This window comes from Cryptomeria japonica, chromosome 1, assembly GCF_030272615.1.
Source record: "Cryptomeria japonica chromosome 1, Sugi_1.0, whole genome shotgun sequence".
Taxonomy (NCBI): Eukaryota; Viridiplantae; Streptophyta; class Pinopsida; order Cupressales; family Cupressaceae; genus Cryptomeria; species Cryptomeria japonica.
The window spans coordinates 666,208,693-666,233,093 of record NC_081405.1 but is presented as its reverse complement, the minus strand read 5'-3'; positions in this window follow the sequence as shown (position 1 = coordinate 666,233,093).

Sequence of the window (24,401 nt, the reverse complement as noted above, 5' to 3'; positions counted from 1 at the left end):
TGTGAGGTTCCCCTGATGTATAAAGAATGCCATGAGAACTAGTGCCCTGAATGTACCTCAAAATACATTTGGCAGCTTGCAAATGACTCTCATGAGGATCATGGGAGAATCGAGAGACAAGACCAACTACAAAGGAAATATCAGGACCGGTGTGAGTTAGGTACAACAAACTGCCAACCAACTGCCTGTAAAGTGTAGAATCAACTGAAGGAGTGGGACAAGCTATAGTCAAAACAACCCTTGACTGAAATGGAATGGGAGTAGGCTTGAAATCAAGCATGCCAAAGTGCTAAAGCATGTCAAGAGCATACTTCTGCTGGTAGAGAGAGATCCCATCAAAAGACTGAATCACCTGAAGACCAAGGAAATAGTGCAACAGACCGAGATCTGTCATCTCAAACTGATCCATCAAGTCACACTGAATATGCTGAATCATAGATGATGAGCTACTTGTGATGAGAAGATCATCAACATATAGCACAAGAATCAAGATGTCACCCTCGAGAAGCTGAATGTGGATGGTGTGATCAGAATGACTACGGGAGAACCCAATGGAGAGCAAGAAAGAGTCCATTTTCTCATACCAAGCCCGAGGGGCTTGTTTGAGACCATACAATGAATGCCGAAGTCTGCAAACCAAAGAACTATCCTGCATAAATCCCTGAGGTTGTTCCATGTAGATTTCCTTTTGTAGATCCCCATGCAAGAAGGCATTCTTCACATCCATCTGAAAAACAGGCCAACGCCGAGAAGCGGCAAGAGATAATACAAAGCGAATGGAATTCATCTTGGCAACAGGGACAAATGTCTCGGAGTAATCAATACCCTCAACCTGTGAAAAACCCTTCGCAACAAGACATGCTTTGTACTTATCAATGGAACCATCAGCAGCATATTTAGTGCGATACAACCAGCGACAACTAACCATCTTTCTACCCTTGGGAAGAGGACAAAGATCCCATGTATGATTCCTCATCAAAGAAGAATACTCCTCCTCCATAGCACAATCCCATTCAGGGTGACCTGTCGCCTCTGAAAACTTTTGAGGATCATCTGAAATAGCATGACTCAAAAGACTAGAGCCCATAGTATGAGAATGAGTGCGACGAGTATCTAAAGGATCACTAGCTAGAGGACCTGCCGCTGCAACAGTAAGGCGAGCCCACTTGGGCATCTGAGGTGGAGTAGGTGGAGGTGGGGATGGTGGGGGTGGGGATGGTGGATCATCAGCACCATCATCAGAATCATCCTCAAAAAGATCCTGAAGTGGTGCAGTGGCTGGAGTAGGCAGAGGAGTAGACACTGGAGTCGGGGTATCCATTGTGGGAAGACGCTCATCAAACTGAACATCCTGTCGAAACAGGACCTCTCTGGAATCAGGATCAAACAACCTGTATGCCTTAACATCCTCACAGTAGCCAACAAAAATGAGTGGTCGAGTCTTCCGCTCCATGGAATTCCTCTGAGCATCAGGAATAAAGGCCCATGCCTCACTGCCAAATACTCAAAAAAAGGAAACATCAAGCTTGTCATGAGACCAAGCCTCCTCAGGAGTCACATGTCGAATAGCCTTGTGAGGCATCTGATTTTGAATATAGTTGGCACAATTGATTGCCTCAGCCCAAAAAGATGAATCCATGGACCTGGACTGAATCATACAATTCGCCATCTCCCATAAAGTTCTGTTCTTGCATTCAGCGACACCATTTTGCTGAGGGGTGTAGGGAATAGTAAACTGATGCTGCAAACCATGCTCAGTGCAAAAATCTTTGAAAGCCTAATTCACATACTCCCCCCCCATTATCTATACATATCCATCGAATAGAACAGCCAGACTGCTTCTCTACATATGTCTTGAAAATTCGAAAGGAATCAAAGACATCAGACTTGTACTTAAGAAAGTACACCCATGTGCGTCTGGAGAAGTCATCAATAAAAGTGAGTACATACTTGGCCCCTAGAAAAGAAGGAGTGGGAAATGACATGAGGTCATTGTGAATCAACTCCAAGGGTGCCAAAGCATGAGAGGCTCTCCCCTTTGAAAAGGGATCTCTGTGATGCTTGCCAAGCACACAACCATGACAAACACCATCAGTGCAGGAAATCTGTGGGAGCCCAAGAACAAGTGCCTGTGTACTCATCTGCTGAAGATATCTGTAATTGACATGGCCCAATCGCTCATGCCAAAGCTTACTCACTGAATCTGCATGTGCTATGAGAGATGAACATGTACCCAAAGAGGGCTCAAATTCATCAAATCTGTAGAGATGAGATGCAGAATCCACACTACTAGAAGCCACAACCAAAATGAGGGTCATGAAGGTCCCGAATAACCACATCATGTGGTGAGAACTCAACTGTCTTACCAGAGCCAGAGTGGCAAATCTGATAAATGGACAAGAGGTTCGTCGAGATGTCAGGGACAACCAGAACATCCTATAGAGTACCCCCATCCAAAGAGACAGAACCTGAACCCAAGACGGAAAGCTGAACTGAGTCACCCACTGCAATCTGTGAAATACCACAAGAGGCAAGAGAAGTAACCAACTGCTGAGTGTGTGTCATATGGTGAGAAGCACCAGAATCTAGAATCCATGTGGATCCAGAGGTTGAAGCTCTAGCAGTGAGAGCATGACCTTTCCCTATGGATGGAGAAGATGCCTGAGGTGAGGAAATGTGATGTTGCTGCATGGCTTCCTCTAAAGCCTCTAATCGTTTCCAACACCTGGAAACTGGATGTCCGTCCTTTCCATAAAAACTACAAGTGTCTGATGATTTCTTCTTAGTCTTGGAGGAAGACTCACCGGATTGTGAAGATTTCCCTTGTTTGGGAGGAACTGGTTTTGAATCAGACTTAGGAGCACGCTTGGAGGAATTCTCACTACCTGCAGAAGGCTTTTTCAGCTTCGGTTTCTGCTTTTGTTCTCCTTCTCCTTAGAGGATTAAGCAACCAATGCTTTGTTCTCGGAGCCTGAGAGCATATCCAACTGAGAAAGATGAGACTGCTCACAAGATAATTGCTCACAAAAGACATCAAAGCTAGGCATGGTGAAATTAGTACCCAAGCCATCCATGGTGGAGTAGAAAGCAAAGGCAAAAAACTGAAAGAGACCCCGAAGCTTCGAAAGAATCAAATGAATGCACTCTGTATCAGTCTTGTTCTTTCCACATCCCTGAAGAACAGATCTAGTAGTCTTGAATTTGTTCAAAAAATCCTCAATAGTGGGAAAGGAGTTAGGTAACAAAGAAGTCAACTCTGCCTCAATCTGTAATGCCCGAATTTCATTGACCCTCCTGAAGAGAGAATCAAACTTCAACCACATATCCCGAGGAGTAAGAAACTCATCAAGGTGAAATAGAAGACTGTCGAAGACATGCAAAGAGATCAAACCCATGGCCTCATCCAGCTTGTTCCGGTACATAAGAATCTCATAAGGACGATGTAGGTCTGGCTGAACCTCATCCAAAGAAGCCCACAACCCTCATGACCTGAGAAGCCTCGTGATGTGGGGCTTCCAGGTGTGTGAAGTCAACAACTCAACTGAAGGATCTGCCATGAGAACAAAGAAAACTCTGCACCTACACCTGCTTGTTGGTTGTTTTTATTATGTGATCTTTCTAGAATAGATAGAAGTTGCAGAAGGTTTTGAGAGTTTAGGTGTTCTTGATTTCTGATATAAATGATAGAAAGCGAGAAAAAAACACCCCCCCACAATGGAGAAACCCAAACCCTAGTACATAGTAATGAGAAGGAAGTAGTGCATAAGCAAAAAAAATTCAAACTGGTATCTCATGTACCTGGTGAAAATTATGAGAAAAAGATCACAAATATGAATAGAGCATGCTAAGAGCTTTCCAATGCCTATTTGTTTTCGAAAAACGAAGTCTGTTTGCCCATTCTATGGCCCCGGAAGTGCAAAAAAAAAGCCCGACTTTGAATGGTAAAAAAAAGTCAAAAACCAGATTCAAGAAAAAATTCCACCACCACGAGGTCTGGCTCGGAATCACCTTTCCAACACCTATTCGTTCACCAAAATCTAACTCTGGATGCACAATCTAGTCCCAAAAAACCAACCCCCTCTCAAAAAGACTAGAGAGGAGGAGCTAGTGGTGCTCCGGGCGGAGGTGGGGCTCGGGCCGGGCAGAGGTGGTGCTGGGGCAGAACGGCGCAGTGGCCGGGTGGAGGTGGCGTGGCCTGCCGGAGCGGCGGCAGGTCTGGCCGGCGAGGGCCGGAGCGGCGGCTGGTGATGGGAACTTGGCCGGCCGCAGGGACTGGCTGATGCGGGAGTCTTCGCCGGATGTCTGCGCCGGAGCGGGACGCCTTCGCTGGAGTGTGAGGTGGAGCCGGAGACAGCCTGCGGCACTGAGTGGGGCCGGCCTGACAGGTCCATAGGGCCGTACGGCGCCGGACTATTAGGTCCGGTTCCCAAACAATTTTTTTTTTTTTTTGAAAAAACTTTTGTTTGCCTTCCCTTTGTGGGATTTTTTAAAATTTTTTTGTAAAATTTTTTTTTAAAAAATAAAAAACAATTCGGCCTGCATGCCGTAAAAAGGCAAAAAAAATTTCTCAAATTTTTTTTCGATTTGCGTGCCAGGGTCGTACAGCCTAGCTTGGAGAAAAAAAATCACCCAGATGCTCAGGGGTCAAAAATGGACAAATTTTATATGACTATAGGTGTTTTTGGGTCTTTTGAGCACGATGGTGAGGTCCGTTTAGGCCCAAAGTGCTCAGAAAAAAAATCTTAACCCTAAGCACACAAAAAATGCCTGAAACCCTAGATCTGCTTCAAATGCAAAATTCTCAAACACAGGAACAGGTAGTTGCAGATCTGAGCTCTGATACCATATAGGAGTTGAGAAATACAACCCCACAGTAGCCTAAAGATATTTTGCAAGCCGAATAACCTGTTACAAGGAGAAGCAATGAAGCAAAATTTGAAGAACATACAAAACACAGGAAAAAATATTCTCCAAAAATGAGAGCTCCAATTCATCAAAAATGTATTGTGAAAGATAATACAATGAAAAGAAAAAGTAACCTCTAATAGGTCAAGAAACCCTAAAAAGGGAAAACCCTAGGCTTGCACATAATAATTAATTAAAATAATTAATTATATGCACCTAATGTTAGCTTAAGTGTAAAAAGATAATTGGGAACTTAAAGAATTAAACAAATATTGTTTAATTAATCAAGTAAAGACCCAATTACTCTAACTCTGCCCACATGACCCCTGGGACTGGCAGTAGGAGGAGGAACAAACATCCCAGATGGGTGGCTAGTAAGTATAAGACTCTTGGAGCCAAACCACAGGATTCTGACCCTCCAAAATCAAAAAATATTGTTAGGGAAGTCTAGTGACAAGAAAGGAAAAAGGAATAATAAATTAAACTTGGTATCCCTATTAATGTTGACCAAGGGAAACAAGGGATGGCCACTATCGACTCGATGCTGGAGAAGCTAATAAAAAAAAAATTAGTGGGCAAGAGAATTGTTTCATTTGGGTTGGTAAGGAAATTAACATACTAAAAGAGGGTATCATTGATACATTTACCGATAACCCTAAGCCAAGTAAAACCGATAAGCTTCTCTAGATGACACAAAAATTAACTGAAGATGTGGAGACTATGAAGACTGGCCATGAGAGTAGAATTAGTTATCTGGAATCAAGCTTGAAGAAATAAAAGGGAGCTTGTGGAATTTAGCGGACATTAGTAAGGAAGAAATGAATAGCATTGCAGAGGTCCTCAAGAAGGTAAATGCAATTATTGTTGATCACAAAGGTTAGACTCTATCTAGCATCCCGCCATTGGAGACTAAATAGAAGAAGAAATTACAGGATTCGAGTGTGCAAGGAACGAGTTCTTAGACTATGACTATCTTGTATACTAGAACCAGAAGCAGGAATCAGGAGCAGGGTACCTCTAGGTTCATTATGGAAGAGCTTGAAGACATAAATTGGAAGATGATCCAGAAGAACTCGGAATTGGTGCACTCTTTCTAGTAGGGTGCTGGTGTTTTGTTTTGTGCTTAGCTTTTTTTTTGTAGTTTTTTTACTTTGTGGGCTTGGCCCCTGTTTTGTCTATTGGTTAGCTATTGGTTTTGGTCTATTTTGTGACTATTCTTTTGGTTGTAAAACTTTGGGTTTTAGGTCTTTCTAAAACCCGTTTACCTTAATCAAAAATAATCTACACCTATTCGAATTGCATCACCAACTATGATTTATTGTGGCCATGTAAATATAAGACTATTATAATTTATATGGGGGTAAAAGCATAATGTTGTGTCACACTTTTATAAAGGAACCGACCAACACAACTAAAACTGTTTAACTTTGACCACATAAAAGTGGTATTTCTAAATTGAATTTTGAAATGATGTAAATTGATCAAATGTAGAAATATGAATGAAATTTATGTTTGTTATTTTTTAAAAAAATTAGGAAAAAAAATCATATTTTTTTTATAAATTCAAAGACAGATTTTTCATTGTTGAAAAATGTTGAAAATCAGGGGTTCTAGTCGGCGTCACCAAAAAAAATGAAAATGGACTTATTTTTTTCTGATTTTTTTTTTCCAAATAGAGAACATATATATGCAGTGTTCATTTCATGCATATTTTTCTCGTTATAATATTTTGAAGTCCAACATAGCTAAATTTGACAGTTTTCATTTAGTGTCACCTTTTGACTACTAAATTTATCATTAACCAAAACAAAAATACCCTTTTTGAGAAGATTCTCTCATCTAGTAAAAAATAATTTTTAAATTTTTTTTTAATATCATTTAATATTTTTTTTAATTTCTAATCAACCTCTTTTTTAACTTTAAAAAGCTACTTGCAATGTTTAATTAATAAAAAATATTAAAATTAATCAAAATACTAAAAAAAATATATGTCTAGATTCGTGACTTCGAGCTCCAAAAAAGGGTATTTTTGGATTTTTGTAAAAAAAATATTTTGCTTGAAGAAAAATTGAGCAAAAGTGAAAAGTTTCAAAAATACAAAGTTTTTCACCTTTTTTGTGCCACATCACATGACACAGGCTAGTCTGGCCAAACTGAGTTCAGTTGGATTGAGTTCGACCAGACTGAGTTTAGTTGGACTGAGTCTAGACGGACTAGCCTTATTTCAAACTATAAAAAATAAAAATAAAAATTTAATGGACTCATTTGAAATAAGGGAGTCCAACCAAACTCAACTCGGTCAGACACCCAGCACCATTTTGGCACCATGTAGGTGCCACGTGGCCTGGGGGTAGTCTGGTCGGACTACCCTCAATTGGCCCAAAGTGTGACACAACTCCATGCTTATACCCATGACATTATAGATATCAAGCCATGTGATCTTTCTAAGGATTTAACATGAATAAATTTACAAAATAAAAATCTCTCATATTCCTATCATACTATTCATACATTATAGATATCAAGCCATGTGATCTTTCCAAGGATTTAACATGAATAAGTTTACAAAATAAAAATCTCTCATATTCCTATTATACTATTCATTAACCTCTTAGTATTGGTAGAATGAAAATAAAATAGAAGGGTAGCATGCTTAATGAAGGCTTATCATACCACAACTCAACCTTGTGCCCCTAGCAACTTGACTATCCTCATATTTTTTTATCATCACTTCATTTTTTGGTTGTCTTTGACTTTATTAAGCATATCTACCTTTCAAAGGCATTGTCAAGTCTTTGATCTTTCTATCACTATTACATGGTCATTGTGCATGTACATTGACTTTCATCATTTCTTAAATTCACTATGTGGATGATTTCATGATCTTCATGCTTGCTCAATATTATAAAATCTTCTTTTATTATCATGGTTGTCCCTCCACTAGATCAAACACATGTTACTGGATCAAAATTTTCTATCACTACACCTTTGACATTGTGTTTTGGTCTACTCGCTATATTATTATGTTTGCATTGTCATCGTGATAGGACTTTCATGTCTATACTCACTTCTTGTCCTTTGTACTATCATAGACTTTTCTCATTTCACATCAAGTCCCCTTCTCATAGGGATAGCTCTATCTTGTTTAATGACTATATTTTTACCCATAACTATCATTCTCACTCAATCTCCTCTATGTATTTACACATGAATTTTTCTTTGAGGATATCATCTTGTCACTTTCATGACTATCTTGATGTGAAGATTGGCATATTTTATTTATTCATTTTCACACTCGTCATAGGATCTCCATCTTAGATCTTTGTGTTGGGTACTACTACCTATGAATTGTGATCTATATATGTAATGGGTAAGACTACAAATAATTTGATGATCTATAACTTGACACTAACCCTTTTAATTTGCTAAGAAATTATCAAGCACTTCTAGGACTAACTCATTATGAACTATCATGTATTTCATTTCTTTGATTGTCATCACCATGTTATTCTTCTTTGTTTTAAGGTTCCATAACTGTACCCTACTATTATCACCAATCATGGATCATATTTTGTTAGTGATTTCCATTTCATGATATGTGAACTCATTTCAACCATTCTTAATGGAGTTTCCTTAAGTTTCCCTTCTACTCTTTAAATGATATCTTTCTATAATTTTCTTTTAAGTACTTTTTGTTGTTCTTGTTACTTTGTCTTGTTCTTTTTATGTTATTCATCTCTTCATATCATCCTCTATTATGATTAAGAACATAACATGGTTGAAATCTTTTTTAGTCTTTCTTGTCTTGTGTATTCTATTTTTTTAACATTATTGTGACCATACATTGAGTAATTGTTATATAAACAATCATAATGATATAGAAACCATTAAACTATTTTCAAAACCTTTGAGATATTAAGAGTGTACTATTATCTCTAATTACTCCTTTAGTCTTCATGTTTGAGATATTTAACTTGGCTTGTTACATTTCATTGACATTGTCAACTAATTGAACTTTTTCCAGGCTTATCTTTACAAAGCTTTAGGTGATTTTAAATAAATTTCGATAGCAAACAATACTTCATATGGATTCAAACAAAGGACTTTTCATTTATTGACAAGTATTCTCAAGGGTTTCACCATAAATGTTTGACCATATCCTCAACACACTTTATCAATATTCAACAATAATAATAAGGATATCAATAGTGAGACAAAATATATGATAAGTATCTCAAATTATTCATTTATTGTGTAAACCTTGAATAGGATTTTCAATATTAGTAATGATTTTTAGGATGATATATAGGCATGTATGTTCTTTGAAGAGAGATAGAGTGCATAATATACAAGTATGAGAAAACTCCAAAGGGTTGCATATCATGTCAACAATTCATCACAAAAAAATAATGAGATGCATGGATAACATGGACTGAAATGTTAGGCACTTATTTGGAACAAATTCCTTGAAGACTAGGTAGCTTGCTAATAGTAGAGGCCACAATACTTCTTTACATGCATTTAATTGTATAAAAATAGATAAAAGGTAGATGGGTTATCACTAAACATATATATGTAAATCACTTATTACTTGTTGAACATATTTGCTACACCATAGATGAAGTTTTAAAGAAGTGATAGTATTAGCATTAAAGAAATAATTCTTTCTTTTTATGACCAAAGAAATGTCATATAAGAATATAGTAATCATATTTTCCCTACTTGGAAAGTGATAAAAATGCAAAGATTCCTAGAACAACCTCCTTATAAAAAGTAAAATACCACTAAACAATTGAAATTTTTTTAAATAACATAAGGAAGCAACCTTAGCCTTGAGCCAACTGCAAATTGAATTAAATTGTTGACAGTTAATAGTTTCTAGTGAGCTTTTTAAATGTCACTAAGAAGAATCCCTATTTTCAAGTTGGTTGAACCCTATGGAAGATGTAAGCACATGTGTTATATTTTTTTTCACAACCAGTGTTCTTCACTCCTTCCATATATAGTTGACCTATTTAACCAGGTTGAAGACCACCTAAGCCTAGAATCTGATAAGGTATAAACTATTTCAAAATAGTATTCCCTCTTTAAACATATGTGGTTTTTGGAAACATTGGTGTTACTTAATAATTTTATGGTCAAAATGTAAATTATAACTTTCATCAAAATTCAAGGATCACAAGAATAAGGAACACCTTTAAAAGCTTTAGGACCTCCTTAAAATCACAAGAGACTAAAGACTTAATTGGTGTGACTATTAAGTCCAATGGGAAAAATAGGTTAATAAAGACAACATTGGAGCTTCTTATCTATAATGTATTATAATATTTTAAATAATTGAAAATAAAATATCTCGGGGAGAGAGAGAGAGGGGGAGAGAGATTACGATAAAAAAAATTATTGTTTAGTGTTTAAACTACAATCATAATTTGTTTCAGCATGTGAAGGACAACCTAAGACAATTAACTCCATTGGTTATGTTATTGTTAAGACTAATTTCTTGGATTGACAACCTATACTTATTTGTAATTAAATTTCTATGTACATTACCTACTTTTGTAGTTCATAATTAAAATTTCAAAAAACCTAGTCTATCTAATAATGTTTTTTTTTTAATATATGAGTATGAAGTTGTACATTTATGTATGTTTGTGTGGATTCTTATGTATAATTTATATTTGGACTACCTACTCTACTTATATGCAAAATAATTTATTCTCATTTATCGATATGTATGTATTTGTTTGTTCATAAATGAAATGTAGTGTTTGGTTATATTCTTGAAATATGTCACCTACATTGTGAAAAACTTTTTGTTAGTCAAAGAGAGGTTTCTTAATGTACAAACTAAGTTGAAATAGACAAAAGTGGACTCTAAATTTCTGAGTTGTTGCTATGAATCACTACCTGAAGAGAAGAGGCGTCTATAGAGGGAGGTGGGGGAGCTAAGAACTATAAAAGTGGCTTCTCCTATATGTCCTATTAGTGCTCAAGTTTTATACATAGAGTTGATACTTTGGTTTTGTACAAAAGATATGAGATGGATGATCAATAATTATTGAAATTATTTGATGAATGTTTCCTTAAGCTTTATAATCCCTATATGAAGTTTTCTAGAAGTGAATTCACTTATTAATCACCCAAGAAGGAATTGTAGACACGTGTAAATATCATGTACTAAGAAGCTCAATCTACATGATTTTTAGTGTTGACCTAATACTGTTGATCACCTGTTGCATGACTTACAAAACATATATATGTATTATGTGCTCAAGAAGTTCCATGTATCTACTTGGAATATAATTCTAATTTGTGTTACAATTTGTAGAGAAAATCACAAATTATATAAATTATAATAAATTTGTTAATTTAATATGGTATATTTTCTTTTTATTCTTTTTGCGTTACAATTTTAGAGAAATATAATTAACTATGACATTAAGGAAACTATGAATTCTAGTCTACTAATTCTCTGAGAAGAGGTAGGGGAGACAAGGGCAACAACACCACTAGCAGCACCCCTTTCAGCCTTTTAATGGAAAGTAAAAGCCCAAGTAGTAATGGCCACAACATCATTTGTATCAGAGGAAGAGAACTGCAAAAGAAACCCTGTATCAGCCACCAAGCAAGCACCTGAACCCATCTCAGAGCCCAAGTGAACCACCAAGTTAAGCATAGGGAACAAGTTATTAAATATGTCAATTTTTATTTCAATATATTTTATAGAGTTAATTTGTCATTTGAACAAGTTAAAATAAATTCAATATTATGATTATGTAAGTCATATTTGATATTAGATGATTAGAGAAGCGATAAAATATATAATAATATTAATAGTATTAAAATATAAATGAAATATTTTTTAAAGATAAGAAATATTTAGATAATTTATTTTGAAAGTAAAAATTATTTAATTTATATAAGAATGTGTGTGTCCAGATGTTCACAAATGCATCAAAAATATTTTTAACTAATCTTAAATTTCAATAGTAATATCTTTACGTAGTTGTGTTCTTATGGAGAGAACACGAAAACCTCCTCTGCAAAAACAGTTAAATACTCCAATAGAGATTTTGTGGATATTGGTAAGGATTTTGTGGGGATTGTTGTTCAGGAAGAAGATTTTGAGATTGATCTTTCTAGTGAAACAAATGAAGATCGAGCGTTATGGGAGGAGAGCACGGTCATCTGTAGAATCGTGGGACCAAAGAAATCGAGATCCTGCATAAAAGAATGGATTGCTCATCATTGGGGTATGGGTTTGGTGGTAAAGTTTTTACCCATATGTTTTTTTGTGACTGTGTTTGCAGAAGGCTCTGAAAGAAATAGAGTGTTGCACCAAGAGAACTGGTTTGTGGAAGACTATTTGTTATACATTCAACCCTGGCAGTCTAATTTTGATCCCCTTCCTTTGGCGATTTATGATAGCCCGGTTTGGATTAGTTTATATAATCTACCAATTGAATATTGGGGAGATAGTCATCTGGAAAAGATTGGGTATTCGCTGGGCACATTACTTGAAATAGATGAAAAGATTATAGAGGAGGACCTTTATTCTTATGCTAGATTGAGGATGGAGGCAGTAAAAAGTATTCCATCCTTCATTTATCTTCTTACTTTGGAAGGAAAATGGAGACAACATATTGAGATCGAGAAGGAAATTACTCATTGTCATAGATACGAGAGTAAGTTTCATTTTACCTTTGAATATAAAATTTTTGTTAGAAGGGAAAGAAGTAAGTTGGTTAGGAGGCCCAAGAAAAACTGGGTAGTTAAAGATATTCCAACCACCCAGAACCCTCTATGTCTGACATATATATATCCTTCAGGGAGAGACGTTCGGCCTTCAGTTTCTACCCAAAATCATAATCTTCACAGTGCTAGAGATCCAACCCCTTTAGAATTACCTGGCCAGACATGGGTAAGGACTTTGAGATTAAGTCTAGGGAGGTGGAGGCTTTATCTCAGGAATCAGAGAATGAATTTAAATTATTCTTGGAAGAAGGTGAAATCAAAAAAGATGAACTGGATAATATGGACCCTAGATGTATCAGTCAATCAGAAAATTTCTTGTTGGGTAAATCCAAGGGATGCAAAGGTCATAGGAGCAAGAGGCAAGTCAGGGAAGATAGAGCCTCGAAAAAAGGTATTGTCGATGTTTTTGATTTTCTGAAGATGTCCAAGGGAGGGAACCCCTCCCTTGGGAATAGATGAAGATTCTTACTTGGAATGTCAGGGTTCTTGCTACCCCTGACAAAAGACACTTGGTCAAGGAATGATTGACAAGTTGGCAATTGATATAGTTTTGAATCAAGAGACCAAGTTGTCTGAAGTTAAGGCCCAAGACTTCTCTAAATTTTTTTTTAAATGGAGCAATTTGTTTCAAGTTGCCACTGGATAAACAGGGGGGCTTGGTATCCTTTGGAATCCATCATCTATTTCTATTTTCTCAATTGCTTCCAACTCTAATTGGATGATTTTTGGAGTTTCTAGTATGGGTGGACTTACGGATTTCCCCTTGATTAATGTTTATGGTCCTATAAAAATAGAGGAGAAGGAGAGAGTTTGGGGGGAGACTCTCAATCATGTTAATAGGTTTAACCTAGATAGAGTTATTGTGGCCAGAGATTTTAATGCTATTCTAGATTTGGATGATAAATTGGGTGGACTTAGGAAAAGCTCCAAAGTAATGGAGGATTTTAGGGATTTCATCAACTCTATAAAAGTGGTAGATGTGGTTCCAAAGAATGGTATGTTTACTTGAACTAACAAGAGCATATTTTTCTCTAAGATTTCAAAAAGATTGGATAGGTTCTTTGTTAGCAATTTCTAGATTAATGGGACTTTTATGATCTCCACAGTCATTATACCACAAGTTGGTTCAAATCATCTTCCTGTTTTGTTGAATATAGATAGAGACACGACAACTCGTAGGAGCTATTTCAGTTTTTTAAGAATGTGGTGGAGAGATCCTAATTTTAAAAGAAATCTCAAAAGGTGGTGGGATGAAGGAAACAAGTTTGTGGGTTCTCCTAGTTTTTGTTTTGCAAAAAAATTGAAGTTTTTGAAACAGAACATTAAAATTTGGAACAAAGAACCCTTCAAAAACATATTTGCAAAAAAAATTAAGAGTAGAAGAAGCATTGGAGAGCATCAATGAACATGTGATGTTAGCTGGAATGACTGGTGAGGAATATATAGAAGAAAGTAAATTGAAAGCAGAATACTTGGAAATATTGAAGAGAGAAGAACTATATTTGAGAGGAAAATCTTGAGAATTGTGGATCGTGGAAGGTGATTCTAATACCAATTTTTTTCATGCCTCTGCCAAGGCCAGAAGAACTTTCAATAAAATCACTTCCATCAAAGATGAGAAAGGAAGTTGGTGTTACTCCTAGAAGGATATAGAATAGGCTTCCCTAGATCACTTCATGAAGGTTTTGGGCAACGATGGACCCTTGAGGACAGATCACATTTTGTTTATCTCTAAGAACATTGTGAAACAGGTCTCCCCTGAAGATAATAAGATGCTTATGGCTCCTTTTCCAAGGATGAGGTGAAAGCGGCTACATTTTCTTTACATCCATTCAAAGCTCCTGGTCCTGATGACTATACGGCCAAACTATTTCAATCATGTTGGTATTTCATGGGCAAAGATATATGGGCAGAAGTGGAGGATTTCAGAAAGGACAAGAGTTTTGTGAGGGAATGGAATCATACCATGATTGTTCTCATTCCAAAGAGGTAGGACTATGAATCGATGATGGATTTTTGTCCCATCTTACTTTGTAACACAATATACAAGATCATCTCCAAAGCTATGGCTTCGAGGCTCAAAAGGATTCTACCTAAACTTGTGGCAGATAATCAAAATGGTTTTACTCTAGGTAGGGAGATTGTGGTAGCATCATATTGGTCTTAGAAGTGTTGCACTCCATGGTCAAAGAAAAAATTAAAGTTATGGCAATCATGCTTGATGTAGCGAAAGCATATGATAAGGTTATTTAGAATTTTTTGTTACAAGTCCTTGTGCATATGGGTCTTGATAGAAAATGGATAGAGTGTATCATTTTTTGTATATCTTCTATTGGTTTCTCTATTTTAGTAAATGGATCTGCTTGTGGCTTCTTTCATGCTACTAACGGATTGAGACAAGGAGATCCCTTAGCACCATCGCTATTTGTTTTGATGGCGGGAAGTGTTAGGGAGAAAAATCGGTAGATTATGCAGATCTGGCAGGTGGAAAGGGATCACTGTACACCCCCTAGTGGATCCCATTACTCATTCACAATTTGCAGATGATACGCTGCTATTTGGGGAACCCACTATACAAGAGGCATCTATTATCAAGAAAACACTAGAGGAGTACTCAAAGGCATCGGGGTAGATCATGAATAAGGAGAAATCACAAGTGTTCTTTTTGAACACTAGTAGACAATCCCAGAATAAAATAGCCCGCCTATTAGAATATCAAGTTGGATTGTTTCCTCTTAAATACCTGGGAATCAATATCTACTTCGGCAATAGACAAAGCCAAATTTGGGAGGGTGTGATCAACAAGTGTAAAGGCAAATCATAGCAGTGAAAAAATAGATGGCCATCCCAAGCAGGGAGGCTTACCATGATTAGATCAGTCTTATTAGCTATTCCTATTTATATCATGTCATGCTTTAGGATGCCTCGGGTGGCTAGGAAGAAGATAGATGATTTTCTCAAGAAATTTATATGGGAAGGGGCAAAGGAGACTAAGAAAATCCCACTAATTAATTGGGAGACAACATGTTTGACTAAAGAGGAAAGAGGGGTTGGTTTAAGGAAAATGGATCTTCAGAACCTAGCATTAGGTGCACAGCTAGCGTGGAAGATGTAAAAATACCCTGAGAAACTCTGGCGCAAAGTGTTGAGGAATAAATATTTAGATTCGGAGGACTCAGAGAGAATTTTTACTCTTGCAAACGCAGCCAAGGGATTGGTTGTGTGGAATTTATTGTGGGAAAGTAGATTCATTATTACCAATAATCTATCCTAGCAAGTCAGGAATGGGTGGAAGGCAAAATTTTGGGATGATTCGTGGGATGGTGGGAAGCCTATCAAGGAAATGTTTGAGGATCAGAAATGGGTGAATGATGTGGCAAATGAAATAGGTGATAGAGTGGATCGGTATTTTGAAGGAGGAGGTGCTAGGGGAGATAAGATTAAGTGGAAGCTAATAGAGATTCGGAGTAAGGAATTGTGCACCAAACTAGCTGAAATATTAAGGAGTGGAACGTTATTGGTATCTGAGGAAGAAGATATTCTTTTTTGGTGTGTTGTCAAATTAGGGGACTATAGTGTTAAACTAGGGTATGAAATACAAAGACAAAGAGTGAGGGACTCCTTCTAGCCACATAAGTTATGTTGGAGCAATATAATTCTACCTAAAGTTGGAGCCTTTCTTTGGATTGCCCTTCATGATAGGGTACTCACTGGGAGCAAACTGGAGAATATAGGCATATTTGGGCCTAGAAGAAGTGTATTATGTAAAGATGAGAAGGAGACAATGAGTCATTTGTTGTATAAATGTCAATTGGTTGCAGGTATTGGGAGTGGTTGTTTGGTATGTTTAATTTGAGCATTGTTAGAAATGAAGGGTTGAAATCCTTTTTATTATCATGGCCTCAGATGGAAAAATTGAAATGGGGAGATATTTGGTTGGCAGGACCAGCTTTAGTAGTATGGCATATTTGGAAGGAGAGAAATAGGAGAATATTTTAGGATGTGGAGATCTCTATCGAACAGCTTATTTCAAAAATTAAGATTGCCATAGAGGAAGTAGTTAATGGTAAAAGCATAATGAGAAAGAAGTTTAGATATAACAATTGGGATAAAAGTATGGAGTCTAAATAGTCTTTTAAAGAAAGAGGATTAATCGCTCCTTCTAAGAAATAGGTAGACAAGAATCTAATCAAATGGATTGCACCACCAAAGGATTGGGTGAAGCTTAATTTTCATGGGGCCAGTAAAGGTAATCTAGGTAGGGTTCATTTCGGGGTTTTTATTAGAGATACGGCTGGTGAACTGATTAGTGGAGTGTACGGTAATCTAGGGAAGTGCTCTAACAATGAAGCAAAAATTAGAGCTTTAGAAGTAGGATTGAACGTGTGTTGAAGGGGACATCTCCAAGGTTATCATTCAAGGAGATTCCCAAGTCATTGTCGATGGTGTGACACATTTTGCTTTTCACAATTGGAGGTTAAATAAATGGCTACCTTGTATAAATAATTTATTGGATCAGATTGGGGTTTTTGAAATAATTCATACATATAGAGAAGGTAACAAAGTGGCCGACTTATTGGCTAATTTGGGAGTAGTAGGGGAAAATCAGTACTGCTCATTCCGACCAATTGATGCATCTCAAGATGTAATGGAAGTCATCAGGAAGGACACCTTGAATCTTTCCCGACGGGGCATAGGATAAGGATAATATTGTTATATATGTGAGGTCTCCTCGCCTCACTTCCTTTCTTAAGGAATGGTTATCATTATGGTTGTTGAACTTCTCAGTTATGCATTGTATATAAGGTATCAGAACTCTGTGAGTACCATCGGTGATATGTCGTAGTCATGGGGAAGTATAAGAGTAGTATTATGAGATTTTGAAGGTTATTTCCAGATGGACATGGCAATTCTGAGTAGTCGGCAGTAGCAGAATTAGCAGGTTCAGAAGATCAAAAACTAGATTTTCCCAGATTATGGTTTGTTGAGGTTGTTTCACTAGATTCTAGAAGCAATGGATTCCTATATGAAGAGAGAAGTTTTTTAGGGAAAACCATCTCTGTAGTTATAAGGTATATAGCATGGCTCCATTTATAGCGATTGCATGCAGAAATTATGCAGAGACTATTGGGCATCAATGCATTACACTTTTTAATGTAGAGAATGAAATATATGAGGCTATTCTGGAAATCATGGATATTTCCTTGAATTTGGAAAGGCACTGGTACGATGGCTTCATTTATGAGGTTTTATTAGAGCCAATTGTGGATGTTCTAGAATCCAAGGAGAGTTGCATCGAGATTGGTGGAGACTTTGTGAATGAAGCCTATGGGGATGCGGTGGCGGCAGCTCTGTGTGAGATGCAAGACAGAGTGAAGGAAAGTATTCTCAAAATTTATTTAAATCCTAATAACTATTTGTCCTCTGACTTAGAAGAAGAGACAGATGAGGATGAAGATCAGACAGGTGATGAGGAGGTCGACAATGCTCAGAATATGGTGGACAGTGAGGAGGAGAGAGAGGATAGGGAGCGGATAGAGGAGAAGCGTCGAAAGAAGGATTATGAATGGAGATTTGACTGCATTTAGAAAGTTGAAGGAGGTTGATGACTGGTGGCTGACAGAGGCATTTTCGAATACTCTTTTCAACCTGGGTGAATTGATTTCACAAGTGTTGGACTTTCTGAGGAATGTGTAAGGGGTATTGTATAGATACAAATTTGTATGTGTTGGGTCTGAATAGGTATTAGGTAGTTATTTCAGTTGTTCCTAGTGTTTTAAGTAGTAGATGATCTTCTCGGATAGTATTGTAATAAATTTGGATATTTTATGTACAACTTTTTGGAGCAATATAGGGAGCTATCCCCATAAAGATAACACTTACCAAAAAAAATAGTAGTTGTGTTCTTAATAAATTGGGTTAATTTATTAGAAATAATATTAGTTTAATAGAAGTGATGTTATATTTTGGTAAATATAAATAAAATAATTAATAGAATGTTGACCCACTTTTCATCAAAAAAAATTAAACATAACAAAAAATAGAAATCATATTTTTCATATATCAATGTAATATGGTAGAGGTAATTTTACAAAGTGTTAAAGAGGAATGAAAAAGTAATTTTAGAGTATAATAATGAAAGATACAATCCATGAAAAAACAAAAATATTTTATGCTCAAATTGAGCTCCAATAACTTTTCTACATAAAAAATTCTAAACACCAAATATAAACAAGAAAACTATGATATTCCTCTAAAAACATTTATCCCTAAAAGTAAATTTATTTTTTCATGTATAGATTCTACGGTCACTTCAAATTATTGAATATTTAATAAAATGTCTGCATAAAAAAAATATTTAGGTATAATTTCCCTAAAATATTTAATCATTCCATTAAATTATCCTTGACATAATATAGTATATGTGTCCAAGAAGCACAAAAGAATATAAAAACACTCATATAGGTCTATGAGACAAGGGAAACACCTGTTGAATTGTTAATGACATTTAATGTCACGTTAACCAATATGGGTCCCTATGATATTCCTCAAACTTCAATTATGGTTATGTTCCCATATACAATTTGGACATCATTAGCACCCCCACACAATCCCACCATCAAATTAACTATACATGTCCTAAAATAAATCCAATGTTCAAGATGTTTCGCCATAGATAAGAGGATGAAAACATGTAGAAAATATATACAAACTCTCAATCAACCATAATGTATAAATTAAAGTGACATATCCATTGTTTCCTTATGTCCCAAACCATCATTATTCAACACAAGATTCATTAATATTTCCAACAGTTGTCACTTCTAATAACTAAAGAATATAGCATTGGGGTTCTAAATTTATCTGAATGTTATCTTGATTTTCAAAGTGCTTTCTTTAAGATTGTAGATGTAGAATATGAACTATTGCAACTACATTGCCTTAGATTTTTTTACTAGACTCCACACTAATTCTCTATTTCTTAAAGATATAGCATGCCACTTATCAAGACAATCTCTTTGAATAACAACTATTTTTTCCTTATAGGAGGTTGGATTAATGAATTCTTGTCTATCCAAAGAAGAGATGAGATTATCTCGAGCAAACTCTACTTTCACATGATGATAGACAATGAAGACTCGTTCTTGTCAGTAGATAAGGAATACTTTTATTGGAGAAATATACACACGGTTCAAGTAATCTAAGGGAGTTTCCTTCTTGCAATATTTATCCAATATAACCTAATCCTTGATAAGATTATATCTTATTAGAAATAATATAATATATTTGGCTCATTGATATTCTTATTTACTAAGTAATTTATATTCCATCATAATGTAGTTTCACCAACTTCCAATCGTTGTCCTAAAGTAGTTTTATCTAGACAGAGAAATATTCCAAATTGAAAAAAAAAATCTTTGTATTTCTTCATTGGTAACCTCATAGATCCCCCGCTAAGTATGAACTTTGTACAGAATGACCTTAAATCATGTCCATGACACTTTCATTAAAATTCTTAGTTCAATTATATTTTATTGAAGTCTTATATAATGGCTACCTTGCTTGAAATTCAATGAAGTTCTAGGTTTTACTTCTTGGATACTTCTTCTCTAACCCCTTTGCCAATTCTTACAAGCTTTTTTTCATATCATTCTCATTTTCTCCTCCTCCATTTGCAACAAATGAATAAAATTAAAACAATAAGTAATGGCATCAATCAATTGTGAATTATATTGTAAGGTAACCCCTTGCCATTACAACATAGTATAACACTACTAACTTTGCATATTTCATAAAAGGTATTATAGCTATCAAGTGGAGTCCTTTCTTAAAAAAACATCTTTTCTAATTAGAAAATGGTACATCAATATTAGATCTTCCTCAATTTTGAATTCTATTTACCCAAGATCACACTCATGTGTCATCTTACCCTTATAAGAATCAATAAATTTCTATATTCAAACCTCATAAGCTACATTTTCTTTAAAAATTATATGGCCCAAAAATACAAGAAAACCAAATACCAACTATCTCTATGCATTTTTTTACTACATGAATACCACTTAACTGAAAAATAAAAAATATTTTCATATCTATGAATTTGTGTAAAAAAATATGTCTTCAAAAGAATATGAACACATTCAGGTTTACTTATGATATGATCATACAACTTTCCAAATGTCTTCTATTAAATGTCTTAAATTATGAAATTATTCACTCACTCGTCTACCTATCTTCTCAACCATGCAATTTCTTGCATGGGCTCTATCTCACAGCAAATAATTTGGTATGTCATAGGCAATTACATACCATGTTATTTAGAAAGTTTTATAATAAATATGATATTGGAAATAATTAATTTTCTAGTAATATCCTTATATGTAAACAAGGGATACATGTGGTTCCAATGGTTCATCTTTGATTTCAAAGATAATATGTCTAGAAAAAAAAATACATTTCTACATAGTGCTTTAAAAAAAATTACCATTTTTATTGAATAATAGACAACATAGTATGTTAGTAAAATAGTATTTACCTATTTAATCATTTAAAATTACATATGATCCTTTGTTCACTTGCCTTATTGATGTCTTCCTAGTTGTGCATGTTTGAATGTGTTCTAAATAAAAAAATTGGTGTATTGCAGCCACTACTAAAAATTGAAAAAATGCAATATAGTGGTTCAAGTATTGCCCAAAATTTATCTTGATTTGCAAATTTATTTGTATAATATTGTGGAGGTAGAATGTGGACTATTTAAACAACATTTCCTTATATTTCTCCCCTAGGGACTTCACACTAAGTTATTGTTTCTTCAAGATATGAGATGCCACTTTTTAGGACCATTTGTTTGAATAACCACTAATGTTTCCATGTAGGAAGTTGGATTAGTGAAGTCTTATCTATCGGAAAGAAAATAATTTTGTTTCTCCAACAAACTCGACTTGCACATGAAGCTAAACAAATAACATCATCCTTGTCAAAAGACAAGGAACAATTCTATTAGATAAATTTGCACAAGGAAGTAATCTAAGATAGTCACCTTCTTGCAATGTTCACCTAGTCTAACTTAATCCTTTATTAATCTTAGATTCAGTCAACAATATAGCATAAGATATTTGATTCTTTGAGCTCATCTATTAGTATGCTAGTCAACAAAACCTAGCATAACTATATAATTCGTAATTCATAATTAAGACATTGCATAGTTTCACTAACTTCTAACCATTGTTCTAAAGTAATTTTCTCAAGACAGAGAATTCCTATAACTTCATTGATAATCTCATAGATCTCCCACTAAGTATGGCATTGTATCTTTTACATGATGACCTTACACCACCCATGATACTTTTATTTTTTTCTTACTTCAATAATATTTGATACAAGTCTTATACAATGGTTACTTTGCTTCATTAAGTAAATTTTTAGATCTCTCTTCTTGGAAACTTCTTCTCTAACCACTTAAATAATTCTTATATGCTTTTGTTTCTTATTTCATAATATTTGATAGAAGTCTTATACATTGGTTAGTTTTCTTCATTAAGTAAAGTTTTAGGTCTCTCTTCTTGGAAACTTCTTCTCTAACCATTTGGACTTGAATTCTTAAATGTTTTTGTTTCTTATCATTCACCTTTTCTCTTCTTTCATTTACAATAGATGAATCAAATTAGCAATAGTTAATATTATCAATCCATTATGATTTTCTCTATAATTAAATCTCTTGCCACCACAACATGTAGTAGATCACCACCATATTAACATATTTGACAAAAGCTATTATAGTTATATAGTGGACTCATTTCTTATTTTGAAAAGGAAATGGTAAATTAATATTATAATCCTCCTCAATTTCCTATGTTATTTTACTAATATCACACGTGTGCCATCTTATCCTTATAAGCATCGATAAGTTTCTATATTCAAACTTCACAAGCTGTCTTTTAGTTTTTTATTAATGTAAGTGGGGAAGGGCCCCAACCCATTACAAATTAGGCCAAAAACATCAAGAAAAAAAATAGATGTACCCCTGGGTAACTTAAGTACAACATCATAAAGTCAAAACAAACCTAAAACACATATTACTAAAAATCAGAGTTAGGACTGAGAAGTGAGCCCACTTTCTGGGTCGGAAGGGAACAACCATTTTTTATTTAATCAAAAAGCTATCCAAGATAAGACATCCTTATCGATAGAAGGAAGGGGAGAAGTTCTTGTAGAACCCTCAGAAAAAGCAAACAAGTCAGAATAGCGAGCTATCGAGCCCGGAAGGGGGACATTGCAGTCTAGAGAGAAGGAATTGGGACCATGGAAGAAATAAGGATAGTACTCAAAAGAGCATTTGAAGGAGTCAAAGAAACACTTGTAACACTAATCAACCTAGATCAAAGAGTAGGGGCCACCAAAACAGGGACAACATAAACCGACAAGCCATGGGACACTTGGGTAGGGGCCACTGAAGCCGAATTGATAAGTAAGTGATAATTAAAAATATGTGGAAATATGAGTATTTTAAATTATTAGACTTGAATATTAGGTAATTTTTCACTCAAATAATGTTACTTGTCTCAACCAAACTAGTTGATTTTTTATTATTTTATATGTATAAACAGTGTTTATAGATAACAACCCACTACTTATAATATAGTGTTTTTCAATCAATAGAAATGAAAATTAGAAAGCTTTTTAATGTTTAAGTAGATAAATTTCAAGTTGTTACATTTGAATGCACTATTTGATTGATTATTTTCAGAATATTCTATATTCAACTTTATTAATATTTTAAATGATTTTCTTATAATATACTAAGTTCTGATTAGATAAAACGAGAGAGGGATCGAACCCTTACATAACAACCATGTGGATAAAGATATGGGCCTCATGAGAAGTGAGACAACCCAACATTAGAATCAGCAAACACACACCCAAGAAAAAAAAAAAAAAAAAAGAACCAGCCAAAGACCAAAGAATGACAAGAACACAAAAACAAAAAGTGACCAATACCAAAACACACCACCCATAGAAGACACAAATCCATGGTCAATAGTGTGGGTGTTTTCACAGCTTTCTAATCCTAGCTAATTTCTTTGACCTTATCAAGGAAAGACAATCTTTTAATTAAACCCTTGCCAAACAAAGTAGTAGGGGACTTAGTTGTCACCTTAACAATGGTCCCAATTGACTCTAGAGAAGCACCAATCACAATCTCCATAGAATGCTTCATATTTGCATGTCTTGACTTGAATTCTTCTTGGATATCTTGCATTAAAGCCGAATTTGTGCACACCATATCACTATTGTATGCTATTACCTCCTCCAACTTCCATTTCAAAGTTTTCTTGTTGTCCTGGATTTCTATGATTTCCTTATCCATTTCCTTTCTATCCTCTTGAAGGGTCACCTTGGCATTCAGGGCATTGATTTCCTCTTCCAAATTCTCCCACTTCATAAGCCTCTCCACTAGGTCATTAGCATATAATCATACTCTTTCATCTTTATCCTCTACCACCTAATTAGAAGCCCTAGCCTTCACCTCAACCACAACCTCTAATCTATTAATCTTCCTTCAAGCATTGTTGAGATAGGAAAGGAGCCAACATATGATATCATTTTACCTATTATATTCTCCATAGAGTTCATTGACTTTTTCAACAACATCGAGTAACTCACAAAGACGACAAAGATGAGAAGACAAAATAGGGGAGGGGGGAGGGGAACCTAGGGAAGGCATGGATGATTTAGGG